This window comes from Teleopsis dalmanni, chromosome 1 (genome assembly GCF_002237135.1).
Source record: "Teleopsis dalmanni isolate 2A chromosome 1, ASM223713v2, whole genome shotgun sequence".
In the NCBI taxonomy this organism is placed as follows: Eukaryota; Metazoa; Arthropoda; class Insecta; order Diptera; family Diopsidae; genus Teleopsis; species Teleopsis dalmanni.
Genome location: NC_051846.1, coordinates 9,314,150 through 9,323,970, shown reverse-complemented (window position 1 = coordinate 9,323,970; position 9,821 = coordinate 9,314,150).

Here is a 9,821-nt window from a genome sequence, read left to right as displayed (position 1 = left end):
GGTACATTATACAGTTTTCAGTGTTTAAATAAAAGATGTATAGAATTTTTAACTCATAATTACAATACATATTTTTTTTTTATGATATAAACCAGATAAAGTTTCTATTTGGATAAGATAAAAACAGACGTTGTAACGATTTCTGGTGCAAATAAACTTTTGGCTGAGGTATTTTTTTGCAATGAACTCATGTTTATTCTTAGGTAATCAAAAATAGCTTAACTTAAATTATATTCATAAAGTTCTCGGATTGCACAGTGAAACCTCTTTAGTACTACTAAATATATTTTATAAGTATTTGAGTATTGTAAGAAAGATATTATTATTGTCTATGTTGGGACTAGCATAAGATGGCTTGACTTTACAATTTTTGTAAAAGAATCCAAATCATTAGCGTAAACTTCTGTTACGCGAGGCATAACAATATCGCCTGAGTGATAAATCTTTTTAATAACATTAAAAAATAACATGCAAGGAATGTGCTCTAACCTTTTTATGTCCATAGAGCCCTCAAGTCATGTCTACCCTATTGAGTGAAGGTATTTTGCTTGATATTTTCTACAGTGGTTTTACTTTAAATCGGTTTATATTATTAAGCCAATGGTTTGCAAATTTCTCCTCCTCACATTTTCCTGCTGACTTTATTTAAGTGGAACTTTATGAGTACATAGGTAAAAAGGCTCTGGACCAATCAAGCGCATAAATTATTGTACATTTCTTGGGTAGGTTGTTGCTTAGATTAGTTATTTATAGATTAGTTATGCCTTAGGACCTATTTTAACACTAGATTATAGAGATTCTCTAATGTATTAAGTATGCTTAGGCAATTATTTACCATTTTCGAGGTAATCGTTTCACCCTGGAGGTTTTTTAATATCACCTGACTATCTGACAGTATGTAAATATAGGCTTTTTTAACTTCTTACGAAGGCTTTTCCTCACAAATATGGCACCAATTGAAATGATTTTTCTGAATGTAAGACCATTTCCATTTCGATCCATCTGTCCTATAAATTAAGTAAGTAGGAAGCACATTTGTAAACCAATATTTTTATATTCATCTACATATATATATATATGTTTCAACGTTTATATCAGTAGCTTTCGATTATTATGAGTTAGTACTTGTGAAAGGTATGGACGCTGCCATCTAAGACTCTATTTGTATAATTTCATGTCCTTAAGAAATATATTAGTTTTCTATAATGCATATAGTTCTAGAACTTAAATCGGTACTGCTAGGTGTAATACCAATTACTTGTTGGTGCTCTTAAGTCGGTATAAAGGAATGTAAAAAACGAGTTGATGTGTAAAAATAGTTATAGATCTGAGAAGTTAAAATGTTCCAAACATAAGTACCAAATGTAGCGTGCCTTACTTCTAGCGAATGAATTCAATTAATTGTATAAATATTTGCTTTGACTGGATTAAACGTTCATTAAAATCTAAGCTAATTTTGATATAAATTGCCTTTTATATTGTTTTTGCAAACACTGACCCCAACAGAGCATTCCTCCTACCTGACTGCTATTATATATTATATGTAAGCAAGTAAGCCAATAATTCAATCATAATTTCGTTGAAGAAAGTTATTTACTTTTGTAATTTTTTGCTACTTTTCGTTAATGCCTAATGTGTCAATAAAATCATTGTAGTTTCTGCCTGTCAAGAATTATCAATATTTCAGTCCATCAATCATAATTAAATATTGAATCAAATAAATGTTCGGTGCTGCATCTAATTTGCGATTTCAGTTAACAGGTGTTTGCTTGTGATTGTCTCATTAAAATTAAATTATTCATTGTTTATTTAATAAAGCAAAATAATTTTATATTTATCTTGCGCAGTTTGTAAAAATATATAATATCTTTTGTAGTATATAAATATTTAAGATTCTATAGGTGCGCAAGCAATTGTGTTAGAAAAATAATTTTTTCTTTAATTAAAATAAAAAAAATTATTCAAATTTACTTGTTTTTTATTAACGTTCCTTTTCTTTTTGTATTCATTATATGCGATAATATTTAATTAAAATTCGTGTCAATAATAATACAGAAGCATACATGGTTTATTTACGAATGACAGTTGAAAGAGAATTCGATAATTGTGCTTTGTTTACGTTTTTGCATTCGCAGTATTGCCAGCAAGAAAAACATGTGGGAAAGCAAAGAAAAAATTTAACGAAACTTACACACGAAAGTACACACGTGTAACGAAAGTATTTTCCGTTCTCTCTGTGTAATTATTGAACTTAAAAATTGAACCCAACAATTTGTTTATTAGAATTTCGTTAAATTATTTAGAAATTTTTAAATTATTTAATGAAACTAAAATCAATTAATAAAATACATAAATATAAATAAAACCTATTAAATATTTAGTAAAAATTAAGAAAGATACATAGGAGTCTTAATAAAATATGAAAGATATATTACAATGTGGATATGCATATTTTAGAAAAGTAAAATTTATTGACGATACTTAATAAACTGATAAAATCAAGTTATTTTGAATTCTTTAATATATGGAATTTGGCAATATATCCGTATTTGATTTATAATGACTTCATGTTAGCCTTTAAACAATCTTATATTAAGTATATTTTTGAAGGAATATTTCCTGAACTGAAGATTGATTTTAAAATTAATTTAAATTCGTTATTATAAAACTAATGCTTTGTTTTAGTATGTGTTTTGTTATTGTGCTGTGCTCTTCCTTAATGTAATGGACTATACAACAAAAATAAATTATTATTAGTGAAAACTCACCTCAAAGAAATTTAATGAAGTAAAGTATTATTATTTAATATTATTTTGTTTATAATAGCTTTACTAATTACTACTTAAAACATAATTAGCACTAGACGAGACTTAAGGCTCAGTTAGACGGTGGGTAACGTAAGAAATTAATTCGAAGCGAAATGTACGACCAACCAAATCTGCGTATTTGATAAGAACGAAATAAACAAAACCGGTGTACTTTGTTTATTACGTTGGTAATAAACACAAGTTTGGTTGGTTGTGCATTTCGCTTTGAATTAATTTCTTACGTTACCTACCGTCTAAATGAGCCTTTAAGCATAATATAGACGATACTACATAATACATTACACGAGTGTTTTTTTGTAATTTTCTATCATGTTTGTAATTTTAGCTGTTTATTGTTGTTGCTTTCAATGCAAAATGAAAATTTTTGACAGCTAAAATTACAATTAAAACTCTAGTGTGTATCTAGTATAAATTTTTCTGGATTTTGGAATATCCAGGATACGAATTTAGCAATTCAAATGTCTCAGTTATCTCGATTGACTACAGTTTCATTCAGATTCCGCTGTGTAAATAAATAAATTAACGTATATAATACTGTATTCACACGAGAGTTTTGTTTGTAATTTTAACTGTCATCTTTGTTAATTTAGCTGTCTATTGTTCAATGCAAAATGAAAATTTTTAACAGCTAAATTACAAACAAAAACTCTTGTGTGAATCTAGTATAATTTTTTCTGGATTTTGGAATTTTCAAAATACGAATTCAGCAATTCGAATGTCTCAGTTATCTGGATAGACTCCAGATAACTGAGTTTAAGATAACTTGGCGAATAACTTCTTCAACAGTTGGTTAATTTAGGTCTTTGTGTATGGTTTTTCTTTTTAACATACCACGGGGTGCAAGTAGCTTGTCAGAGAATTTAATTTTGTACTCTCTGGATGTCTTCTATATTTGTGTTACACGCTTAACACCACAGTTCTATACAATAGATCCAAATTGGCTTTAATATTGATTTGTAAATTAACAATTTGTTGTCCAGACTGAGTTTAGAGTTGCGATTTAGGTATCTTTTGGCTTCAATATGATTTATCTACGTGAGCCTTCTATCTAGATGAATTTCCAGATATTTCAAAGAAGGTGATTAAGCTATGTTCACATTATTAATTTTAACTGCAGGGAATGTTTTTCTCCTTTGAGTAAAAGCTACTTGAATGCATTTAATTTTATTCACCTTGATTCTCCGTTTATTTTAAAATAATTTTTTTTAAAACCTTTACTTTTTACAATTTTCATAAATTAAACTTTTATTTTTCATAAATATGTAACAGTTTTTATTAAATGTGTAAAATTACTTTGCGCATCGTTCAGTTTTTATTAAATTGAGTGTTTTAGTACGGTTTGTGTAACTACACAATTATTGTGTAAGTTTTGTGCAAAGAAAATAACGTGAGAGTAAATTCTGAAGTATTTTTATATCCAGTTCATTTTGCGTTTCGATGTGTTGAGGTTGGTCCGCGGGTTTCGTAATACATTCTTCTAATTTATTGAGTAGAAATAAAATTTTTAAATAATGGAATTAAATATATTTTAAGATGTAATTACGTTGTGCGGCTTTATTTTACCGGAGAGAACGTAAATCGTTTTTATTCGTTGAAAAAGCTTTAGTTTTGTGTGACGAAATTAAATAATTATTAAATTTAAAGAGCAGAGTTTAAAAGTTAAAAAAGTTGTATTTACTTTTAATAATTATAATAAAAGTAATTAAAAAATATTTTTCAATATTGTGTAATAAATTTCAACTCGTTTTTGCGTGAAAACCCAGTTATAAAAATTCTTCAAAAAAAATCTTATCAGCGGAAAAAGTGGTCTTCTGTAGAAAAACTATTAGTCAGCAAGTGAAGTGCAGTGAAAATAAGGAAAATATTGTGGAATTTTGCATAGCGCTTCTGTTAATAGTTAAAATATGTAAATTAATGAATAAATTAAATTTCTAGTCACTGCTTTACTTTCGTGCAGAGCATAAAATAAATTTCTCCCCTTATATTAAGAAACCAGTTTTTGTTTATATAAAATATTCTAAAGAAGAAGAAGAGTAGTGTTAAAAAAATATTGTGTTGCTTTCATCGTAGAAGGTCATATTTTCGATAATTTGTTGCTGTTGTTGTTGTTATTGCTGAAGTTATAATTTCCACAAATATTATTAACAACAAACAAACAATATGGCTGAAGCAGTGGAGGATGGGCAAATTCATGGATATAGTGATGTAAGCTGCTGATTAAATGGTTTATAATATTTCTCCTCCTCCTATGTATCCTATGTATTGTACTTACACCATTCAATTGGAATGTTCTTAATTGGCACTTTTTTCATTTCTCTAATGCTAAGCTAATTTTACGCAATTTATTCAAGTGCTTTCGAACGCACTTAATAATTTTGTACTTGACACTTTACTGTTTTCATGCTTCTGCACAGCTCGTTTGTGCTAGTATGCATGTATGTGCGTGTGTGTGTATGCATGTCAACGTTAAATGTTAAATGTCTTTCCTACATGTTTTTAATTTTCTGACATTTTTGTAGCTTCCTATAAACTGGCGGGGAACATATTGTTATAATTCTAAAATATCTAAAAGAATAATGTGTAATAAAAGAATCTCAAGTTATTCTATGTACTCCATAAAAACGGTTTTTTTTTATTTAATTTATTCACAACATATTTATTTAATTAAATTATAGTACGTACGTTGGCAAATTTGTATGCTTTTATTTTATTTTATATTATATTCTCTTCATTTTTATTGTTAGTGCCGTTCTTGTTGTTTGCTGTTGCTGTTGCTGCCATTCTTTTCTTGTACAACAGTCGCGTAAGCTTGCCTCTTTACTCCCATATTCGGCTTTCGGCTTTTAACGCCCTCTCACTCTCATTGTTTCGACAGCAGCAGCCTTTTCTTCTTAATTTTGCATTTATGTTATTGTGTTTTTATTTCTTTTACGTTTTTACGCTTTTATTTTTTCTTTTTCTTTTTTTTGAATTTTCTTTGAGCCAGGTGAAAAGTTGGTGTGACTGACTACCATATGTAATATGTTTTTGTTTTTGTTTTTATTTTTATTTTTATAATTCTGTGTTTGTGCTGTCAAGTGGTGGCATAAGTATTCTCATACAATTTTATTTTTACTTTTTTTTTTTATTCAGTGTTTATAATAATTATTGTGAAAAAAGCCAAACAAGAGGAAATGCAAATTGTAAAGTACAAAATATAATAGCCAGCCATTCGTTCTTTTTCAACAAAAGTTGAATTTTAGTGTTCTGAGGTCATAATAAAATTTTTTCAAATAATTATTTTGTGCATATATAATATTGCAATTTATTTAAATACATATTTACATAACAAAATTATGTAAATTTCACTCGTGGAGTAACATTAGCATGACTTTCTCAGTATTACGTTTCTAGATTAGGTTCTATATAAATCATGCAACAAATAATGCCTCCACAAACAGAATTGTATTGAAATTTAACAATTAAAAATAAAAATATAATTAATTAATTCCATTATTCTACAGCTGGTTTATGATTTCGTTCTAATATAAACACAGCAAGTGAATTTGTTAATAAAACTTTCATAGTAAAAGTAACAAAACTTCAAGTACGGCTTTGTGTCAGTTGGTTAAAGTGCGCTGACTCTAAACTTCAAATTTGGCAGGGCACAAGTTTGATTTCTGGCACTTGCACACTCAAAATGTTATTTACGAATAATTCAATACGAGAATTATTTCCAAGACCACTGATGATGGGTATGTTCAGCTAAAAATTCAATTAATTAAAATAATATATAATTAATTTCTGTTGTTGTAGTTCACTATTGTTCAAAAAACCTATATAATCAAATTAATATAAAGCATACAGGTTGGCACACCTTCTTGCTTTCCTGGCTGATTCTCTAGGGATGCCGTATTGTGTTCCCTTGGATTTTGTTAAAAGAAATACTTCTATTTTTCTGAAATTGCCTACTAGTAAATAAAAAAAAGATAATTAGTTCATATGTGACGTTCCGGTTAACCTGGCTAATAGTACTTGATTTCGGAAACTCATTAAACTTATATACTACCAATAAAAAATTGAAGACATTAAGGTCATGTGTGACTTATCGAGTAACTTGGCTTATAACAGGGTTAGATCTTAGGAACTCATTAGAAGAGACCGTGTGAGTACTGTAAGGTTTACTGTTATTCTTTCTGGACACTGATGTGTAGGAAGCCACATAGAGAAACTGTGCATTCTTTTTAATACTGCAGAAGTGTTGTTCTCAATGAAGTACTTACTGTAGTTGTGAAACGTACAAGAGACAAGCATTTTCTTAGTGATTTGCCAATAAGAAATGCAAGACATTTAAGTTTGTGTAACTTTCTAGTTTACCTAACGTTAATATAACTGATCCAAATCTTGTGAACGTGTTAAAAGGCATCGTGAGAATACAATGAAGTGTACTGTAATTCTCTCTGGTCACAAGCTTGCTAATAAGAAATGTAAGACATTCAGGTCGAGTGTAACTTTTCGGTTAACCTGGCCTTCATATAACACAACCAGATATTGGAAACTTATTAAAAGAGATTGTGTGAACATTGCAAGTTTTAGTGCAGTGCTTTCTGGTCACTGATGTGAATTTCTTTAAATACTTACACTTAGGTTAAGTTAGGTTGGAGTGGCGATCTTGTATTTAAAGCTCACTTGAACTCAAATAATGGCTTGCTGTGGTATCAGACTGAAAGGTTCTAACAATGTTAGAAGGCACGACCTCCACATTCAAGTGAAAGTGAATTGACCTGACAAGCCTATAAATTTAATGAAGTCGCTAATTTTCTAGGATGACAGCTCTTTTTAAATCGTCTAGTCAGTGATGGACACTAACACAAGAACATAGTATAGTTTTCTTCTTATCTGCAGTGCCCCAATTACGACAAATGTTATTATTGGGTAGACCCAAACTCATAATTAAACCAGTTGACTAGCACCTTTTTTGATCAGTTGGACCAGTTTGATCTCGAGGTTTGACAGAAGTGTTTAACTGTTCAATTTTGTTTACGTATGCTCAGATATTTTTTGTTTGATAAATACTAACAGCAGAAATTTTTGAAAGTTATAGGAAAAAGTAATAATTATCAATTTTCTCTGTGATTGTACAGCCTTAACTTCCAAATGTAACAGATATTTATGGAATTATTCCTTTTTTAAAGTTTGTCAGACTGTTTATCTTTAAGTACGAAAGACCTTTTAAATTATGTAAACTTAAAGAAAGCTCTTCATTTTATCGCCTTAGATTTTTTGCAAGGAATGTGATTGTAAAACGGCGAACAATTAGTGTTAGCTTTTTAACATGAACTAAACTTTGGCTCTTATTAGTAAATGCCTTTGAGCGAACACTGTATTTTACTTTCTTCTCATGTGACATTTCTTTTCCGATTAGTTAGCAAGAATAACATTTGGGCAAATATCACAATATTTCTTATTTATTTATTAATTTATTTTTGTTGACTAAAAATTCACAAATCAAATATTTTTATTTATATTTGCAAAGAAATAAGGAACAATGGTAGTTAATTACTAGAAAACATAAGAGTTTATTTGCATATAATTTTTATTATTGAATTTCTGGTAGTATGGCATCTGTTTTGCTTTAATTATATAAATTTAAGCCATAGAATATTGTGTGTAACTTCATTTGCTAGGTGTTTCTTTACAATGTAAAATTAAAGTGGAAGGTGGATGGTGGATGGTTTCTTCGTCCACGATATGAAAAATCCATTGAGGAGGGGTCCATATTTAATGTTAACACATTGTTAAATGCCTATAAGGGAAAAAATACCATTAAAACCTTATATATAATTTTTTACCAAAATAGTCTAGGAAATATATCCGTACCAATTTTTAATCCATTAAATTTGGTTACTAATATGTATATTTTTGTATTCGAAGAGCTTCAAAAATTATAGTCGATCGTGTCAATTTTTTAAATAATTGTTGGATCATATTTATCTCGAAACTATTTCAAACTGTTGGGTTCGTTTTCAGTTATTTCCAGTTTCTATGGCCGACTTTTGAGTCGATATTAAAAGTATCGAGCTATTAGGAGTTGTTTTCATCTATATTATATATATTATACATATATTATATACCTATCTTATATTTTTTAATATATATCTGTTTTTCGGTTTTATTTCACTTAGTATTTAAGTTGTAGTTTGTTTGAATAGAATCAAAGTTAGTATCTATATTCCTCGTATTAAGACTATTTAATTTTTGTTTAATTAACTTTTATCATATTCGGTATTTTATACTAAAGTCATCATCAAGGAAATTAGTAAACAAATATTTCAGATTAGTAAGGTAACCAATTCTGTGGTTTTACAACGGACCACTATTTGAAGTCAGGTGAACCTTGGTATACAAAGCCGCCACTCCCACCTAACCTAAGGTAACCAATAGTCCTAGTGCAATGTACTTCAGATAAAAGTACTTTATGTTATCAAGAATCATCAAGTTTTCCCTTTTGCTCTAAGTGTCTCTGATTTACTTAACCAAATATAAATATATTTTTATATAAACAATCTTGAGAAGGTAAGAAGAGTAGCTTAAGTATATTAAATTTTATGTTATTTGTGTAATTTACAAAATATATAAATCAAAATTGAAAATACGTCTCCATTCCACACATGATTAAAACTTATTAAACGAAAAATTCTATACAGATGGTTTTCCATACAAATTACAAAAGTGCTAATGTACTAAGCTTCTAATAGAGATGGAAATTGCTTTTTTAAAATATATTTCATATGTAACTTTTGTTCATTTCGTAATGTAAATTGTTATGAAATTATTTTAACGTAAGCTATTTAATTTTGCTAAGTAATTAATTTTTGGAATTCTTAATATTGAAATGAACTGCTTCACATCTGTTTTACGTATCTCCGATAGACCGAAATTAAATTCATTAATTTTTTCAATACTAATTTAATTAAAAATATTTGGTAAATAAGATTTGCTTGGTTATTTTAA